Source organism: Elephantulus edwardii, unplaced genomic scaffold (assembly GCF_000299155.1).
Source record: "Elephantulus edwardii isolate Elephantulus edwardi_28Jun2011 unplaced genomic scaffold, EleEdw1.0 scaffold00094, whole genome shotgun sequence".
Classification (NCBI taxonomy): domain Eukaryota; kingdom Metazoa; phylum Chordata; class Mammalia; order Macroscelidea; family Macroscelididae; genus Elephantulus; species Elephantulus edwardii.
In genome coordinates this window covers 4,109,180-4,130,397 of record NW_006399844.1, presented here as the reverse complement: position 1 = coordinate 4,130,397, position 21,218 = coordinate 4,109,180, and the positions used below count along the sequence as shown (strand labels likewise).

The 21,218-nt window shown below is 40.3% G+C and overlaps 1 protein-coding gene and 1 pseudogene across 1 annotated transcript in view; one reads left to right on the top strand and one right to left on the bottom strand.

Annotated features, from left to right (window-relative positions):
- LOC102874865 overlaps positions 1 to 532 on the top strand; it is an 897-nt pseudogene extending 365 nt beyond the window's left edge.
- The window catches only part of MYO1D (myosin ID), a 449,506-nt gene that overhangs the window by 184,913 nt on the left and 243,375 nt on the right, over positions 1 to 21,218 (bottom strand). The gene's annotated exons all lie outside the window — the stretch shown is intronic.

Here is a 21,218-nt window from a genome sequence, read left to right as displayed (position 1 = left end):
GGCAGCCAAGGCCGCTGGAGAAAAGAAGAAATCCAAGTACAGCAAGGACTACACCGAGGGCTGGCTGGAGTTTCGGGACAAGTGTGTGGCCAAGCGCGTGGGCGGCCAGTTTGCACAACACGCCCGTGGGTGCCTGTCGGCGCAGTCCTTTCCCATATGACCTATGGAACCTGAAGCACCTGCATCGTTTCACCTGGTCCCACCTTAGCGAACACTTGGCTTTTGAGCGCCAGGTACGTCGGCAGCGCCTGACGGCCGAGGTTGCCCAGGCCAAGCATGAGACTGACTTCTAAAATGTGTGGAATGTGATGGGGACCCTACTCGACCTAATGGCTCTTGGAACTTTGCCCAGCGCCGGACAGAGCAGGAGCTGAGGGCTCGGAAGGCAGCCAGGCCAGGGGGTCGCAAAAGGGCTTGTCTGGCTACTGTCCAGGACCAAGCTCGCTCGAACCGAGGGCTTCTTGCCAAGATCTTTGGTGCCCCACAGCCTTCAGCAGGCACAGATGGACCATCGGCGTCAAGGGACTCCTGAGGGGCAGAGGGACTCCTCCAAGCTCCTGGCCCTGCCCTATTTCTTTCCTTTTTCATACTGGATTGCTAATGACTAGTCAGACAGGCATTTCATTGTGTTACTCAAAGGAAAAGAGTCCATGATGACGGCTTAAACAAGAAAATTCTGTGAATCCTCCTGCCATCCCACTTTATGTATGTGTCTGGCAGTGGCATGTCATTTGTCTTTGCACAATTGTGTCTGCGGACGGTACCGGTTTTGACTTATTTGACCTGTGGCTGCTTGCTTTCCTACCCAGTTGGACCCCTTTTATGGATCCAGGGAAAGAAAGGCCTGTACTTTCAACTAGAATGATAATGGCTACCCTAAGCCAACAGTATCCTCATTGCCAACCACAGATGAGGGCAGTTGCACCATACTTTTTATTTAGAAAAAGTAAGTGGATAAAGTTTATTGGGGTGGGCCACCTTCCAAGTGTACTTAAAAAAAAAGTAAATATAAAAAAAAGAAACATGATTTAATATTTTTGCAATACACAGCCTCAGGATTGGTGATGGGTGCTCTAAATTAACTTAGTATTTATGGAAGAAAAAAGGTTAAAATCAATGATGATCAAGGCTATCATTTAAAAAAGGATAATAATTTTAAATAATTTACAGAGGCCAGATGACACATTATATACTCATTAAGAATAATTTTAAATTCTTTTTTAGGAAACTAGATTTCCATCTAATTATCAGTTATGTTGTGTTAATTTATTAATTTGAAATATTTCTGTATATAAATACATTCAATTTCCCTTGCTTTGCGAGTTACCACTGTGGTGATTAGGGATGTATCTAGAATTCAATATTCATGCTTTCTAAAAACACTTGCCAAGTGCCTACTGCACCTGTGGTGTCTGTAGGCAACATGAAGGAAAGCAGTGGGCACCAATGATATCCTGGGAAAAGCCAAATATGCCCTTGAGATGCCTGGAAAAGATCTACAATGAATCCCTTTAAAAGTAAGATTTGGCGAAATGCCACAATAATGTAAACGTCCATGTAGTGAAGTGTGAATTTCTTAGCTTCACACCACTGTTCAAAGGCAGGCCAGCACTGTGTGGGGGCACAGCTTCCTGACTGTCACACGGAGGAGGCGGCGTGGAAGGGGCTCTGCCTGAAGGGGACTGGGCTGCCCCTCCTCCACTGCATACCTAGGGGACTGGGCAAATCAGAATTTTGGGGCCTCAGGCTCTTCACTTGGAAAAGGAGTTAGATTAGATGATATATAGTCACCACCTAGCTCAGTCGGTAGAGCATGAGGCTCTTAATCTCAGCGTCATGGGTTCAAGCCCCACGTTGGGTGTCTTTATTACACTCAACCTACTAACTGCCTCCATTCTTCGGCACACTCATTTAGAAGCCTCAGAGGTTTGGATTCAGCGTTCAGAACGCACAGCCCACAGATAATGTATAAATATATATACAGACATTTTATATGGATTTTCTCCCCTTTGTTACATCATTGATTTGATTTGGGTACAACAAATAAACCCATTTTTTGGGGGTGTGTGTGTGTAAAAACCAAAACAAAAAAAAAGATTGTGTGAGTGACAGTAGAATCCAGAGAATATATTTACATAACTGGAAAACTCTAGGTGTTTCATATTTCTCCTTTTCAAATAAAATATTTATTAAATTTGCCATCTGTGGTTCCTGATGAGGAGGTGCATAGGACAAGCTGGGAAGTAAACCCCAGGAGGGGTTTATTTGGCTTTTGAATTGTTTTTCCTTGTTTAAGAGGTGGCAGCAGCACCCGTGCCCCCTTTCTGGGCAGCTTCTCTCTTGGCATGATGAGCCTGTAGAAGCCACAGCTTCACCCACCTTGGGGTGGAGAGACCCATGTGACTCTAGCAGGTGTTACCCTGGCATTTTAACAGGGAGCTCTGGTGGCGTAGTGGGTAAGGAGTTGCAGTGCCAACCCAAAAGCAAGTGGTTTGAATCCATGGGAGAATTATGGCAAAATTTGTTCCTCCTGAATAATTTACTGCTTTGGAGGGTCAACTGTTGAGTTGGATCTGACTCAACAGCAGTGAATAAGTTAATGTTTTAATATAGCAGTTACTGACAATATGTAGAAATTGAAAATATTATTTCAAAAGTTCTTTTTCAACCAAGGTGTGTATGGCACTACTATCACTGATTCTCATCTAATCATTGTTGTAAGAGAAGGAAAATTGAAATTAATTCTTTTGTGCCAGGGTCTGCACCAGACATTTAACATACATTGAAAATTGGTATTTAAAAAGCACTTTGTCTCAATATGTAGTTATACTGTGTTGTTTTTCTTCTCTTACTAATAATTTACCAGAAAACATAAAATAGGAAATAGAGTTGACCTAAATTCTCAAAGTGGCCTTTGGTTCTCGTAGATTCTCATTAATGGACTGTGGTTGGTAAATGCTTGACCTTGGGAAAGAACTATTTTGCAGGCTTATGACCCCATCTTCTACACAGAAATATAAGCAATGCTCACAGCTTTTGCTATGCCCTCCTCCCACTGTACGCAGTCAAAAGAAAACTGTAACTACAGGCTTTTGTTTAGCTCTGTAACATTTTCCTGATATTCCTTCAATGTACTCCTAATACTGATACTGGGGAAGATGCTTCTTGGGTGGGGAAAGAAGTTGGAAAAGTTCCCTTGGATTATTTTAGGGGAAAGAGTACCAAAATGTTTCTTTTTTAATTTGAGATAATAATGAAAGAGCCCTGGTGGAACCGTGTGTACCATTTCGGGCTGCTCATCATAATGTTGGCCATTCTCATCCATGAGAGAGATGGGCAGTCTATTCCCATAAAGATTTACAGCCTCAGAAACCAGATGGAGTGTCGCTATGAGTTGGAATTGGTTTGATAGCAGTGTGTTTCGTTTGGGGTTTTAGATGGTAATTAGTGAATGATCAGGGAATAGCAGAACTAGCAAATCTACACTTAAGGACCAATACCTGTTCAACAGGGCAAGCTGACATAGTACAACCTGTGATAACATTATTAAGCAACCATGGGGATCACTGGTCATAACTCAGATGCAAAAAGAGAAAAACGTTGCTCAGAGAACACAACTGTGTTGTCTGGGCATCGGTTTTATCATAATACTTATCATTGGTAGGTGTAGTCAAGCTGGCTTTGACTCTCAGCAGTGGCAGCAGGAAATCCTGTGCCACTGGCACAATCTCTGCCACGTCTAATCCCATTACTGTGGTCACTGTGCCAACCCAGATTCTAATTAGTAAAGGATGCTTGCAGCTGTTCCTCTGATTTTGAGTTGTGCCACATCTACACGTAGAGCTCCTTCACTGGATGAAAGCCTCACTGCTTGCACATCCTTAAAAAGTCTCTGCTTTTAGGAGGCAGATCTTCCCCAATTATATTCTGGTAATATCCAAATATATACACAGAAGTGACGTGGGGTAAAGTTCTACAAAGAAAATGGCTGCTGTAAGACAATTTGTATTTGCAACTATCACATATTAAAGTACCCAGTTAGAAAAACCACTGTGCTGTTAGTTATTGTTGTTAGGTGTCATTGAATCAGCGAAGACTCATCGCGACCCTGCCCCATGCTGCATCACCCTCACAATATCTGATATGCTCAAGCTCATTGTTAGAGCCTCTGTGTTAACATATCTTTTTGAATCAGGGTCTACTTGGACCCTTCACTTTTCCATGGATGATGTCTTTTTCCAAGAACTGAACTCCTCCTGAAAACATGCCCAAAGTAGGCGAGACAAAGTTTCAACATTCTTGCTTCTAAGGAGCACTTTGGTTGCACTTCCTCCAAGATAGTCCTGCTTGTACTTCTGCAGGCCATGGGATATTCAGTAATCTTCATCAAAACCACAATTCAAAGGCATTGATTCTTCTCTAATCCTTATTCATTGTCCAGCTTTCAGATTCATAAGAAATAAATGAAAGGATTATGCCTTCAGGGCACCATTGTCTTTAAATGGACATTTTTTGTTCTTTCGCAATTGGGAGAGGTCCCTCAGAGTAGATTTTCCTAACGCAACTTGCCTTTTGATTTCTTGATTGCTGGGACCATGGATGTAGACTGTGGGTCCAAGTAAAGTGAAATTATTGGTAACTTCAATCTTTCCTGTTGAGACGCAGTCCATATTGAAGGTTGCAGTCTTTGATCTTCTGCAGCAAGTATTTTAAGTAATTTTCACTTTTTGCAAGCAGGGTTGTGCCATCTATATAATGCAGGTTGTGGATGACTCTTCCTGTAATCCTGATGCCACAATCTACTTCATATGGTCCACCTCCTTGAATGATTTGCTCAGCACAGACTGAATACGTATGAATAAAGGATACAATCCTGATGCACACCTTTCCTAATGTTGAACTATGCAGTGTCTCCTTGTTCTATCTGAACAACAGCTTCTTGGTCTAGGTCTAGGTTTCACAAGAACATAATTAAGTGTTCTGGGATTCTTATTCTTCTCATTATTGACTACGATTTGTTATGATCCACATAGTCAAATGACTTTCCATAGTTATTGAAATATAAACACCTTTCTGGTATTCTCTGCTTTCAGCCAGGATCCATCTGACATCAGCAATGACATCCCTGGTGCTATGGCTTGGTCTCACTGTATTATTAGTTAAAAAGAAATAATTGATAGGAAAAAAGTGGTAGGCTATTGGTGTGATTAAATTCTTAATTAGTGTTATCTGACTTTTAGCTATCTGACTTTTGGGAATTGTTCATTTTCTTTTTGATGTTTTATTTAATAATTTATAAGAGTTCCTTATATATTAAACTAATTTAAAAAAATCCTATTTTTATGCTTTCCACTACCTTTTGGTCATGATTATTGGTTTTGGCCAATAAATCATGAAAAGGATTTTGTAATGTACTTCTGAGAATGTTTTCTCACTTTGCAGGGAAAATGTCCCAGGAATTCTGGAAGAGACTTTCTCCAAGTTCATGGAGGAAGTCATGTGCAGCAAAACTTGTTAGCATCCATCTTGCAACCAAAAGGGGAGGCCTAAGCAGAATGCAGTTGTTGTTGTCATGTGCTGTCAAGTCACAACTCGTAACAATCCCATGTACAACAGCTCTGAATCCTGCCCTATCTTGAGCCAATTTCATTGTTTCCGACACACCTACCCTCATTACCCCAGCCACTGAGTCAATCCATCTCATCCAGGGTCTTACTCTCTTGCGCTGTCTCTCCACCCTTCCAAGTATGACGTCTCTCCAGGCTACATGCCCAAAGTACGTGAGACAGAGCTTCAAAACCCTTGCTTCCAAGGAGCAGCTTTGTTTCACTTTCCCCAAGACAGACCTGTTGTTCTCTTAGCAGTCTACGCAGAGAATGTAAGGAAAGGTAAAATAGAGTGGCTTCCTGTCAAATGAAATCCCCTTTACACTCTGTGCAAGTTTGAACTGTGTTTTCTAGTTTTGCAACGAAACCCATTGTGATATAATACTTTCTCTTTTCCGAGACCAGACGTTTTATACAGATATCTATGTAAGGCTCTTGTTAATCTCCACGTATGAATTTTTCTTTTGCTGATGCTACAGTAGGATCTTCCCTGCTTTAAAATCAAGTATGTGCTGGTAATGTGAATCTGTTTCATAAGCTCAATGTCAGTGGTAAAGGGCAAGGAGACTTGACGACAAGTGGAGAGCATTTTTATTTTATTTTCTAATCACTCCACAGATGGCAGGGAGCTCTGGTAGTCCAGTGGTAAGAAGCTGTGATACAATCCCAGAGGTACACATGGTTCAAATCCACCAGCTGCTCTGCAGAATGATGGGCAATCTCCTCCTGTGCAATTTGCTGCCTCTGAAAACCCACTGGTTCAGTGATGAGTCAGTTATAACTCCATGGTACCCAACAACAACGACAATTATGGACAGCAGGAGACTGTGTCTATTTCAGTAGAGTATCCATAACTAAAGATGTGTGAAAGGCCTATTAAAGCTCTGGATTTGTTGCAGAACAAATGAATTTACAGCTACATGTGATGAAAGTGGCAGGTTACATGTTTTATTAGACTAAAACTACTGTGAATGGACTGATGTACACCAGGCATTTGTGGCTGTTGTTAAATGCCATTGACTCGACTATGACTGACAGCAATCCCAGGAATAACTGATCTGAACCCTGCCTCATCCTGCATCACCTTCACCGTCTCTGATACACTCAAGCCCATTGGAAATCTTTATGAAGACACTGCCTCAACAACACCTAACAACAACAACATGTTCTTTAAAGTTATTTTCTGTGTTTTAGAATTGTCAGTTTCTTACACACACACACACACACACACACACACACACACACACACACACACTTAAAAGAATGGAAAAGAAAAGACTGCTTCAAATTGTGGCATAGTCATTAGGTGGGACCTTCTAAGAGTCAAATCCCCATGCACATCCAAAAACTTCTCTAACAGGGTCAAAAGGGAAGCCACAGACTGGGAAAAAGTATTTGGTAATGACATGTCAGATAAGGGACTTCTATCTAGAATTTATAAAATACTTGAGCACCACAACAAGATGAAGGTAAATAATCCCATAGAAAAATGGGCACATTCACCAAAGAATACATTCAGATGGCCAACAAGCACATGAAGAAATGTTCAAAATCCCTAGTTCTACGAGAGATGCAAATCAAAACAACTATGAGATATAATCTCACCCCAGTGAGAATAGCAAAATTTAACAGAACAGCAAACAACAAATACTGGCGAGGTTGTGGAGAAACTGGAACCCTTATTCGCTGTTGGTGGGAGTGTAAAATGGTGCAACCATTGTGGAAGGCTGTATGGCGCTTTCTCAAAAAGTTGCAAATAGAGATACCGTTTGACCCAGCAATTCCACTACTGGGAATATATCCCAAAGAGACCATAACTGACATCCACGCAGATATATGCACACCCATGTTTATTGTGGCTTTGTTCACAATAGCAAGGAGTTGGAAACAACCCAGGTGCCCATCAACAAATGAATGGATAAAGAAGCTGTGGTATATCACACAATGGAATACTGAGCTGCATTGAAAAACAAGGAACTCGTGCAATATTATTCAAAATGGGTGAGCCTGGAGGAAATTATGCTGAGTGAAACATCTCAGATGCAGAAGGACAAATATTGCATGGTGCCACTGTTGTAAAATGGGACTGATATCAGGGTTGGGGTAAGACTGAGAAAAACTGGAAAAATTGTGTATACTGCACTGAAACAGATGAGGGAGTGAATAATTTAAAAGCGATGTATGATAGGGTCTTATGGTTATCACAAGAATCCACAATTAAGGTTGCATAGTGGAATGTACTTGGGGCGGTGGGAGTGGTGCGGGGGGGATTGTGTACCAGGGAAGGAGTGTTTCTTTTACTTTTGAAAGAGAGGAGTGAACTGGGGAGGGGGAGGGATGGGCGGGGAGAGAAGTGCAGCAATGAATGAATAGAAATCCAAAATCTCTGTAAATGCTCACTAAAATTATTAAAAAAAAAGTCATTAGGAAGTAACCAGGTAGAAATAGATGAGCTTGCTACATATAGATTATAGCATACATCCTACACGCACATATATATAAAATCTACATGCACATAATAAGAAAACAAACATATAATGGCAGTAATAAAAAATATAGTAGCAATGATAATCAGCACTTCCATGCTTAATCAGATCAAGCACATCTTGAATAAAAAAATAAACCCCCCCAGCAGATTAAGAGTGCTTTTTAAATGAACACCAACAACAGACTACACTAAGACTTCTTTTACAGAAACAAATCTTGGAAATATTTCAGGGTCATCAAAACCTACTCCTCTCTTTAGTCTTTATTCATTCATTTCAGCTGGCTTGTGATCAATATTTCATGAGTCTCTTGTACGGCTGCTCTCTTGGTGTCCTTCCAGAAAACCAAGCCTCAAATGCTAGCTGAAAATGTGCACAGACATGAACGCTGCTGCACTGAACCTTGAGGAAATGGATGGGCCACGGCATCAAGAGTGGCAGAGGCACCGGCACCACGGTGGCACGGCTTACGACGCCTTCCAAATGCTCAAGCTCTTCCTTGTCAAAGCTCATGTGCTCACGTTTGCCTCTAACCGAATGCTCCTGCCTGGAACTTCTTCCAGGGTCAGATCTTTCCGATTCTTTACCTTTCAGCTTAAAGTCGTCTGCTCAGGGAGACCTTCCTTAATCACAGCATCTAAAACACATGCCCCTCGTCCTCCTAAATTAGCCTTCAATTCACCTCTTCTTTTCCTTCTTGACTGTCATGCAATTTAAAAACCATTTCTTTAGCGAGCTGGTGGGGAGGGGTGGGCAGGGAGAAAAGTGCGGAAATGAATGAATGGAAATCCAAAACCTCTGTAAATGCCTATTAAAATTAATAATAAAAAACAAAACAAAACAAAAACCATTTCTTTGTTGGCTAGTTTTGTTTTTTGCTTTTTGATTCATTTGTTGTTCAACTCGAATGCTCCTGGACAACAAAGGCTCTTTCTTCCCCAGAGCAGCTGGTGGATTCGAACCATGAGAGAGGAACAGCCTTTGGGTTAGCAGCACGATTCTTTATGGACAACACTTCCAGAAGAACTCCCCCGTGTTACTACTAGGGTACTTCATTTAAATTCACATGGCCAGCTTTTAGGTACTAATAAATATTTTTGCTTTCATATTATATAGCTAATAGGAAACTTGACAAATTACAAGAGTAAATGACTACTTTGCATTGAGGCATAGTAGTATATTTGTATTATTGACAAAATGTCACCTACAGGATGCTGCCTCCCTCAACAACTTTTCATTTCAGTCAAACATTTTGCTCACTTGATCTCAATCCTGTGGTTCTAACTCATAGTGACTTTCCATAGTGATTCTGAGGCTGAAAATTGTAATGGGAGCAGAGAGCCCATTTTTCTCTTGGAGTCACTAGTGGATTTGAACTGCCAGAGCTGCAGCCTCTGAGTCAGCAACACAACTCCCTACATACTACACCACACACTAGTGCCTCCTACTAGTCAGCAGATGAAGAAAAAAAATATATATCACATGAACAACTGATCGAAGTTTGAAATACTGGTTAAAGACCACAGAACCTGCAGAACCCAACTGGAATTTTTGAGCTGACAATGTTTTAGAAATTATCTTGCTGAGAGATTTTCAGCCTTGAGTCTTAACTTACAAAGATCATTCCCATGGACAACCCACTCCCAGCGTGTGCCCATTCAAGAAAGCCATTGTCGCTTGTACATAAAAAAAGAAAGGGATGATATTTAGTACTGCCCTGTCTGACCTGTGCACCAATAAGATGAATTTCTTGGCTCTTTCAAAAACAAAAAAGGAAAACTCCTTTGAATCAACTCTTACTTAAAGAGCAATTAATAAATAATACCCTCAAATACTTCACACCTGATTGTGATAGATACACTATTTTCAAACCATAACTTTATAGGTAAAAAGGTACCAAACTAAATCCGGTGCCATGAAATTGATTCCAACTGACAGTGACTCAGGACAGACCAATGGTCCCTTAGGGCTTCCAAGGCTTTTAGTAAGGTTTTCAAGTAAACTTTTACTTAAGAGGACTGCCTCATTTCTCTCCTGTGGTGGGTTTGAACTGTGTAATTGTTGGTTAGAGGCCAAATACCTTACCCACAGCACCACCAGGGCTCCAAAAGAAGTAAGGACACTCTAAAGCCTGAAGCTTGCAGAGCAAATTGGCGCTTTAACATTAATATCTCATAGAAAGGCATGTAATTGATAAATGAGTTTAGAGAAAGAAAAACTATGATTATTTAGACTGGCATAGCCAGGTGGTAAAATCAAATCTGTTAAACACAGAAAGCAAGGAAAACACTGTGCATAAAAATAGATCATGAAAAAGCAAACATGTTACATATTTTGGGCTATGTTCTTAATTTTGTAGGTGTGACAGGCTTCGGAACTCAGGAACAACATCACTAAATCTAATGCTCTAATTGTACAGATCAGAGTCTATGAGAGAACTCAGTGGATAAATGATCCCACAGGAATACCCTTGGGGTGGAGCCCCACACCATGATCATGCTTCTTTTGATTTTTCATACTGGAATTACTCATAGGCAGTGCACACAGTATGACTTCAAATAAAAAAAACTGTGCGTGCTAGAGACAATTGTGTGTGCAAAGACAAAAATGACATATTGCAAAACGTTAACAGTGGTTATTTATTGTTCATTGGTGAGGTTATGGGTTATGTTATTTCCTTCTTTTTCTATTTTTAGTAAAATTTGAGATGGAAGTAATATGATTATAGTTATGCATCACATATAACAAATAGTTATAGACTACTCTTATTTATTAGCCATTAAGGCTATTTATTAGCCATTAAGGCTACAACAAACATATGACTAATGTACATTGTAAGCCTATATTTAAAATAGAAGTAATTGATTGTATTTTGAATTCTCTTTATCACCACTACATTTTCTATCAGTGTTTGGTTTCTTATTCATACAAGAATAAGAAAAGAATCTAGTAAACATATTGAAATAAAATTTTCTTAAAAACATGGGCTCTCATTTTAGTGCTAGACTTGAATGTTTGAAAACATTAAGACTCTGACAAAAGCCACTGAATAAAAACAGTCTTGAATTATCCTTAGTTAATGCCCCCAAAAGTATGACTCATCTATTCCACTTCAGTGCATATTATGGGTTGTATGTGTAGATATTTCTAGAATTAACCATGTGATTAAAAGGGAATCATACTGAACATCCTGTTTGGTAGCAAATATTTTCACTTAACACTTATTATTAACCCTTTTGACAATGTTAAATATATTTTACATTGGCATTGTTAAAGGCCACAATTTTCTATTCTATGTATATACTGTAACATATTTATATAACTAATTGCTTGGTATTTAAGATGTTCCATTTTTACTTAAATTCTAAAGCACTTCCTTAGTATAAATTTGAGCTGGAAGATTGTTGGATTAGTGGCTAACCTAATTTTCAGATTTCTCAGACACATTGCAAAAGAAGCCTCCTGAGAGTTGTCACCAATTTATGCTCCCCCCTCCCGCCCCTTTCTTTTTAATTGCCCTGGGGAGCACCTTTCCTCAGGAGCGTTAGTGTTCACTTGTAGGCCTGTCTTTCATTGGGCTGACAAGTGATCCCTAGCAGGTGGGTTCAGTTCTAGGTGAAGGGTGATGAAGGGTCACAATCTCGGGGGTTTCACCAGCCTTTGTCAGACCAGAAAGAGGGTTTTGATGATTTTAAATTTTGTCCTACATTTTTCTTTCACACTGTCCAGGACCTTCTGCCTTGGGTCAGTCCCACCTCGTTTTTGTGGTCTCAGAATAGTGAAGGTTGTGGCTAGAGTGGTCCTTTGGACACATCATTTCCTTGGGCCTTTCCTTTACTTCAGATGGAGTGAAAGCAACATCTGCATCTTAGAGGGCTGCCTGCTGGCTTTTAAGCCCCCATTGCTTCCCACCACAGTAGGATACAGAACTTTGCCTTTGTGGACAATTCTATGCAAAATTGATCTAGATGTCCCCTGAGGTCATGGTCCTAAGCCCCCAAGGTCAGTGACTTACTCCCTCAAGATACGTGGTAATGGCTAAAATATTTTCATAACTTTCATTATTCTACAATATATATTAAATATATTTCAGCATGGAAACATACATATATAGAAGTGTCCTTTGCCAAATTACCAATTAACTCTTATTCTAGGGGGCAGTGTGTGTGCTGGTGTGTGTGTGCTGGTGTGTGTGTGTGTGTGTGTGTGTGTATCCTCAACAACACTGGGTATAATTTTAAAACAACAAATTAAAACCCTAAACCACAATGAAACCATTTTGAGCAGTTGGCAGGTAAAAATATGTCAATGGCCATCCTCTCTTTTTTTGTAGACAGATTGTTCTGGTTTTTGCTCAATTTTCTAGTGAGCTACAGTATTTAAATCACTTATTTGGAACAACCTTTTGTATATTAAATATATTTATATTCTTTACTTGCTGAAATAAGAAAAAAATGAACTTAAACCCACTGTATGTCTCATTAAAAAAAATGAACAGAATGCTCTGCATATATATATTAAATAATGATACAGTTCCAAGAACACATTGACTATTTAATAAACATTTGTTAGCAAAAGTTGACAGTCCAAGCAGAATGTGTTAGAATGTAATATGAGAAAGAACAGCAACAATTTCCGATATATTTGGATCTCTTCAGAGTGGTTATATACATTATATTAAGAGAAAGAATAACACAGATCTCCTAATGGTGGCCTTCACACTTAAATCACATACATTCCAACATAGAGATGACTTGCTAAGCAGGTATTTGTCATACATAAATTTTCTGAGCTTAATTAAATAAATGGCAAAATTATGTATGATAGAAAATCCTCTTTCTCCCTTGAGCAGTTGGTGGATTCGAACTGCGTGTCTGAATTGGCAGCACAACTCCTTATTGCTAAGACACTAGAGTTCCCTCTTTTAAGAAGAGTCAGTTTAAAAAAAATCACCTTATTTGAGCGATTTTTATGTAACATGTCAGCACTGTCACTAAGCAGTTACATGATCTTTATAGCAAAATATTTTCATTGTTGTTTTTAATGTTTGTTACTCAACTATTTTTAAAAGGATCAGAGGAAATGTATGTGGTGGAAGTACATAGACAACTGAATCATCAAAACAAAGAAAAAAAAAGGCAATGGGGGAGCCATCCAACCCAGAAAAAGAGAAGGCAATAGGGGTGAGAGCATAGGAGGCAGGTGGTCTTTGAAAACACACACTTAAGGACAGATCTGGATTTGAGTACAAATCTGAGCCCCAGAAACAGATGAGGGAGAGAAAAGTTTAAAAGTGATATATGATTGGGCATTATGGTTATGACAAGAGTTCAGAATGAAGGTTACATAATGGAGTGTACTTGGGGTGGAGGGATTGTATAGCAATGAAGGAATTTTTCTTTTACTTTTCAAAGAGAAGAGTGAACTGGGGTGAGGGGTGGGCAGGGAGAAAAATACAACAATGAATGAGTGGAAATCCAAAATCTCTGTAAATGTTCATTAAAATTAATAAAATAAGATTAAAAAAAAGAAATAAAAAGATGAGTTGCATTGAGGGGAGAAAAAAAAAGTATCTGAGCCCCGGGCTTCTGGCAGCTAGACTAAACTGCAAACGTAAGGTATATGGATTCTATACTTTAATAATCACTAATTAATAATGCTTAATGACTTCATCTTATTTGAATTCACTATCAATACTCTTGGAACCAGGAGTCAAGAGATAAGAGCTGTATTATGTTGGCAAAGACTGCAGTCAGGGACCTCTGCAAATTACTGAGGAGAAAATGATGTCAGTTTGAGGACTACCATGTGCTTGATTCAGGCCATGGTCTTTTCAATCACTTTTTATGCATCTGAGAGCAAGACACCGAATAAGGATGACTGAAGAGAATTTATACCTTTCAGCTGTGGTGTTGGAAAAGAGTTCTGAATATTCCATGAGCTGCCAAAAGAAAAAACAGTTATGTCTTGGAGAAGGTGCAGCCAGAATGCTCCTTGGAGCAAAGATGACAAAACTTTGTCTCACATACTCTGGGCATGTTGCTAGGAGAGGCTATTCCATGGAGATGGACAACATGCTTAGGAAGGTGGAGGGTGAGCAAAAGCGAGGAAGACCCTTCACTAGAAGGATCCACATCGAGACTACTGCAATGTGCTCGGGTTTGTCAGACATAAAGAGGATGGCTCAGGATAGGGCAGCGTTCAGATCTGTTGTTTATAGGGTTGCTATGAGTCATACTTGACTCGATGGCACCTAACAGCAATAACTCCCCTAGTGCTTGTTGTTAGTGGAAAGGTTGGAGGTTTGAGTCTACCTGGATGCAAGTGAGAAGCAAATCTTGGCAATTAACTTCTGAAAAATGAGCCACTGAGAACCCTGTGGAGCCCAGTTCCAGCCTGTGACACGCGAAGCTGCCATAAGCGAGAACTGACTCCACAACAAGGAGGCTGGTAATGCACAGAAACACTCCTGACGCCTTCTGAGGCATAATCAAATACATCTTTACAATTTTTAAACAATACAGGGAGCTCTGGCGGCCTAGTGGCAAGAAGGTGCACTGCAATCCCAGAGGGACGCCGTTCAACGCCACCAGAAGTTCTGCTGGAGAAGGAGGGGCAATCTCCTCCTGTATCAGTCAGATCTTAATTGATGGCACACAGACACACACACACACACACTTAAAATTTTTAAACAATAATTTTTGTTGGAGAGGAAAAAAACCAGACCAGTGGCTATTCAATGCCATTTAATTTGACTTTGCTGTTCACATCTATTCATGTAATTAATATATATTCTCCCTCTAGATAAGTTTTGGCTGTGTACATCCGCTCTCTAAGATCTTTTATGCATGTCTGGTATAGCTATCATCTCTGAATTGGCCAGAAGTGTTGCAATTTAATGTAAATTTCTATTCACTGAATCACTTCTTCACTAATTAATTCCTTACAGAGAGAACTCAATCTCTTGAGTTCCCGGCAATTAAAAAAGAAACGTGAAATGAAAATGTAGCCATGGGCTTTTCCGTCTTTCCTACCACCTATAGGGGCCTGAACATGTTGCCATGGAGACAACAGCTGCTGGGTTATGAGTGACAGGTCTCAAGAGAGAGGTGTCTTGGAAAGAGAACATCTCAAGTTTAAAAAAAAAAAAGTGAAAGAGAAATCAGTGCAAGCTGTTTTATTAACTGTAGTGGGGGCGGGGCTCAACGGAAAGGTGTATTTAAGCTAGCAAAGAATAAAAACAGTATTTCCTCCTTTCTTTCATTTAACATTGGAAATGTTTTCCTTCCAGAGGGGAACAGATTTCTTTTTAAGTAAATCTCAAGCACATGTACATATCTTGACATAATTACATTTTAAAATTGGGATTCACACTGATGCACCAAATTGGTTGCCTTAGTAATGAGATATCACCAGGGCAACGGATTTGCTGCTCTTTCAGGACAGCAAATCATCTGCTTCCAATTTACAGGGGAGTGGGCTAGGGGAGGGGTGGCGGTGGGTTCTTATTGGCAGCATCTGAGCGGAGATAAATAAACAAATTATTTTTGACATGTTGCCATTATTTCCCAAATATGCTTTTATCTTTTTTTACTCTCCAGCTGGGTGGGAGAAAGAACAGGGAGGCTACAAAGAGAGAGTGAGCAAGCAAGAGCAAGCAGGAGTTTGGGAGCTGTGTTCTATTGTTCCAATGTTAAATATTTGCTAAAAGACTTCTATTTTACATGAGCTTTGCAGTTCCCAATCTGTAAACACTAAGTAAAAAGAAGTTCTGGGAGCACAGAGCCTTATGTGTTGTGTTGCCAACTGAAAGGTCAACTGTTCAAAACCACCAGCTGCTTCTTGGGAGAGAGATGAGCAGTCTCCCCCCATAACCCAGTGGAAGGTTGTTTTGAGACAGAACTGGCATGATGGCAGTGGAAATACTAAGTGACATCTGCTCCTGGCAACAGAAATAGTTTTCAGATCTGGTGGTCTAGTGGCAAAGAGTTGCATTGCCAACTCAAAGACAGGAAATTTGAATTCACCAATTGTTCAACAAGAGAAAGGTGGGCAGTTACCTCCCATGAAAGGTATAATCTCTGAAAATCCACTGGATGGTTAGCTATGAGTTGGTTTCCCCTCACTGGCACATAACACCACCACTACATAGTAATATTCTAATCGTGCTGGTTGTGGGTAAAACGTAAATGTCCCACAATGAACATTTAATGACACTCTGGTTTCTTTATTAACAACATATATTCTTCTACATTCCCATTTTTATAACCATATTTTACCAATGAATGCTCAATGCACTTTCCCAGTGAAGGATTCTGGTATCTGGTTTGTTTTTGTTCACTTCCTGTTCTTACTTTCATCTTGGCTAACTTTAATATGCTGGTTATTAACAAAGCAATTGCCACACTAAATGTGTGTTTTGTAATTCTTGAGAGGGACATCATGCTTTGGAGGGTGTAGGGACAGTGCAAGAGAGAAAGACCCTCGATGAGATGGACTGACTCAGGGACTGGGGGTGGGTGTGTCAGAGACAGTAAGGTTGGCTCAAGATAGAGTAGGGTTCAGAGCTGTTGTATATAGGGTCGTTACGAGTCACAAGCAACTTGATGGCACAAATGCTTCTAAATGCACTTGACACTCTTGATCATTCATTCCTTCTTACATGAGGTTCACTACCACCTTTACTTCTTTGATTCATAAGCCCAGGTGCTTGCTGGCCATCTCCTCACACACATTATGCCTCAACCTATTCATTCCCTTCAAATAGGCTCTTGCTTCTGCACCCTTTATCTAAATTGTTGGGGACCTCAGTTACCCAGAAACATAAGCTGGAAATTTGAGAATCATTAACTCCCTCCTTTCATCTGTATCTTGTCTAAACAACTATTATGGTCTGTTCATTTTATCTCCCCAAGTATTTCTCCCCAACCCTTGAACTTCCATTGCTGAGATCCAGGGCCTTACCCCTTGGCCCTAGATTATAGCAGCAGACTTTTAACTGGCCACTCTGCCTCCAGACTTGTTGACCTCTCATCTCTCCTTCAAGTAGCAATATTTAAACACAAACACAGATTGCCTCAGTTCTCTTTTTCTTAAACTTTTAAATGAGATTTCCAGGGAATATGGCAAGATTGTGGCAGAACAGATAGCCTGGTATCCCTGCGGCCAAACTTAACAGACAACTCAATACACAAGTGATCTTGCAAGAAAATAAAGGATACGCTTGGGGGCTAAATATCAGGTTGGTCAAAATGACAAAGTTCTGGGAAGGCACAATACAATCTGTAAACAGAATATTATAAGCATTGGTTAAGGAAGTGTAATCAAGTCATACATTGCCATACTCCACACCCACACCCCCTCACAATTCAAATTCACTGACATGGACTTAGACTCATAGCAACCCTCCATCACATTTATGAGACTGTAAATAGTCCTTCAGAGAGGAAACTGTCACCCTTCACAGTTATTGGTACATTAGGTGCTGCCGAGTCAACAATCACTCAGAATGATTCCAGGAACAACAGATCAAAACGTTTCCCTGTTCTGCACCATCCTTGCAATCTCTGCCATGCTCAAGTTCATGTTGCAGTCACCATGTCAGTCCGTCTCATTGAGAGTCTTGCTCTCTTTCGATGACCATTTGCTTTTCCATGTGTGATGTCTTTTTCCAAGGACTGGCACCTCCTTACAATATGCCCAAAGTATGTGAGATGAAGTTTTACCATTCTTGTCTCTAAGGAGTATCCCAGTTGCTCTTCCTCTAAGGCAAATTTGTTTCTTCTTTTGGCAATCTATGGGGTAGTCAATACTTTTTGCCAAAAGCACTGTTCAAAGGCATTGTCTTCTTCAGTCTTCATATTTACTGTCCAACTTTTAGATGCATATGAAATAACTGAAATGATCATGATTTGGGTCAGATGCACCTTAGTCTAAAATCTCTGCTCTTTGCTTCTTGACTACTGATATCTTTGGTACTGAGGTTATTGTTGTGTATTGTCCAATCAGAATCAATTCATATCTCTGGTGGGTTTTCAGAGGCGGTAAATCACAAGAGGAGACTGTCCATTTTCCTGTGGAGCAGCCTGTGGATTTGAACCACAGGCTGTTGGGATTGCAGTGTAGCTTCTCACACCGAGGCCACCAGAGCTTCAACCAGAAGCTTTTTAGCAGAGGCTTTTTAGGAGAGGCTAATGAGGAAAGTTGAAAAACTGGGGGCTGACAGACTCACAGGTATTGAGAAGACACGTTCTACGACAATCTTTAAATCTTGTCAGTTATATATGGAAAATATTAATAAATATGTGTTGCTGTTACTGTTGTTATGTGCCGTTAAGTCACCTGTGACTCATAGCGACCCTATGTACAACAGCTATGAAACCTGTCCTATCCTGAGACAACCTTATTGTCCTGGCACACCTACCCTCATTACCCCAGTCACTGAATCAATCCATCTCACTGATAGTCTTCCTCTCTTGTAGTGTCCCTCCACCCTCCCAAGCATAATGTCCCTCTCCAAGGACTGGTCCCTGCTGGCAACATGCCCACAGTATGTTAGACGGAGTTTCAAATTCCTTGCCTCCAAGGACTAGATAGGTTTCACTCTCTCCAGGACAAACCTATTTGTTCTCCTTGCAGTACATGGTATATTCAATACTCTTCTCCAGCACCACAGGTCAAAGGGATCAGTTCTCTATCATCCCTAGTATTGTCTAGCTTTTCAATACATAGCAAGTAATTACAAAGACCATGGTCTGGATCAAGCACACCTTAGTCTCTAGCCTGATATCATTGCTCTTCAGTACTCTGGAGAAGTCTTTTTTTAATTTAATTTTATTTATTTATTTTTTTATTTTCTGTCTGCTGCTACCAAAAGTGTTGATTGTGGAGCCAAGCAAACTGAAGCTGTTAACAATCTCAATCTCTTCACCATCTATCATGATGCTGACAATCGGTCCAGTGGTAAGAATCTTTATTTCCCTGATGTTGAACATTAATACATATTTAAGGCTGCAATCCATGACCTTCTGCAGCAAATGCTTCAGATCTATAAACATGTTAAAAAAATCCAAGGTAAATCTACATTTCATTGTGCCATGAATTGCACAACTCTGATGTGTGTTTGCTTGCTAATGTCCATCTGACTGTTTGGTAATGAATTTTCCTGTAACATTAAAAGGGTTGTTTTAGTGAGTCAAAGGACTGGGACTAGTCTATGCTTGCTATGGAAAACGACATTTGTTTGGATATTTATTTTGGCAGGTATCTATTTGTTCATTATACTCATCATAGGAAGCTTATTGTATCCACTTGCCTGAGAAACACTTAATCTCTTATGACATCAGTGAACTGGCTCTAATAAACACAACCTCCATCAATGGGTAAGAAATACAGATTGAGATGCACAACAGTACTGAATGAATCAACAAATCCATATCAACAGTTTGTGAAATACAGATGAAGGCTTGTCCTTTCTGTAGATGTAGCAGCTTCCCCCACTCTCCAGCAGTCTCTCTTGTAGAAAGCAGAGGCCATTCCCGGTCCCTTCTGGAGCTCGCTTGGCAGATAATGTTTACCTGCAGAACCATTCCACCTTGCTGATGTGTAGTCATCTGCTAACACATCTCCTTCCCAACTGGGTTATCAGCATTTTCTGGGTGGAAATTTGTCCTACTCATTTTTTGTGTCCCCTTAAAAGGGATGAGTAATTCCATGATGACTAATTTAAAAATATATATGAGCATTCTCCTTCTGCGAAGTTACACACTCCGGTGAGGAAAAGAACACCTGCTGCTCCTTGCACCTTACAGCATATGCTCACTGGCAGCCAGGTAATCAAAGATGTACTTCTCTTTATTTCTTTCAACACTCAGTCAAGGTCAAGAAGCATACTTTTCACCATAGGGCCACGGGGACAGGCTCTTTTATTGCACAGCAGTGCCCTCACTTCCTCCATTCCAGCTTATGCTTTTTTGGCAGGTGTCCAAAGGCATCTTTCCCAGTCTACTCAAGGCTCAAAATTCACTTTTACAGAAACAAAATCCCTTCTCCAGGCTATGTCTCCTTAGCCAGGCTATGTCTCCTTACTGATTATTAGCCTTACAGTACATCTTTCAAGAGCTGATTTGTACTTTGAACATCACTCTTTTCCTCTAACTACAAAAAAGAAGCCTATCTCCATCTATAAACTCAATAATAAAGAACTCTCGCCAATTGCCACCCAGTTGGTTCCAGTCCAAACTGACCCTGTAGGACAATGCAGAATTGCCCCATAGCATTTCCAAAGCTGTCAATCTTCATGGAGGCAGACTACCCTGTATTTCTCCTCAAAGTGACCGGCAGGGTAGAACTGTTGATCTTGCTGACAGCATTCAAGAATTTTAAACACTGATTGTTATTGTTGGTTTTGATTGCCTTTGAGTCGAGCATGACTCATTGTGACTCTATGAACAAGACATTTATCAAAGTTCACAGAGTTTCTGGAGGCATGTTGTTTAGGAAGTGGATGCCACTCTTGCTTCCAAAGACACCAATTATCAGGGCTATAATAATAAATGACTGAAACATTACCAAAGGGCTTTCTCTCTCTGGGCACGACGCCATCACCATCCTGTAGTGGGTTTTATAAACTGCTGCAATAATGAGTCAAATCTGACTTTCCCTAGAAGAAGTGCATTCTTTTTTTATTTTTTGGTTCTGATCCCTTTTATTTTTAAAAAATTTTTTGTATTATTAATTTCAATGAAAATTTACAGAAACTCTGGACTTTCATTCATTCATTGTTGCACTTCTCTCCCCTCTCAACCCTCCCCCCCCAGTAGACTCCCCTCTTGGAAAAGCAAAATTCCCTCACTGCTCTACAATCCCTCCTCCCAGGTCCACTCCACCATGCAGCTGTCACTCTGGACTCCCGTCATGACAAAAATACTCAATCACATATCCCTTCTAAACCGTTTTCTCCCTCATCTGTTTCAATGCAGTATACACTATTTAACCCATCTTTCTCAGTCTCTCCCAACCCCGATGTCACTCCTGTTTTACAACAATGGCACCATGCAGTATTTGTCCCTTTCTGACTGAGACACTTCACTCAGCATAATGTCCTCCAGGGTCACCCATTTTGAAT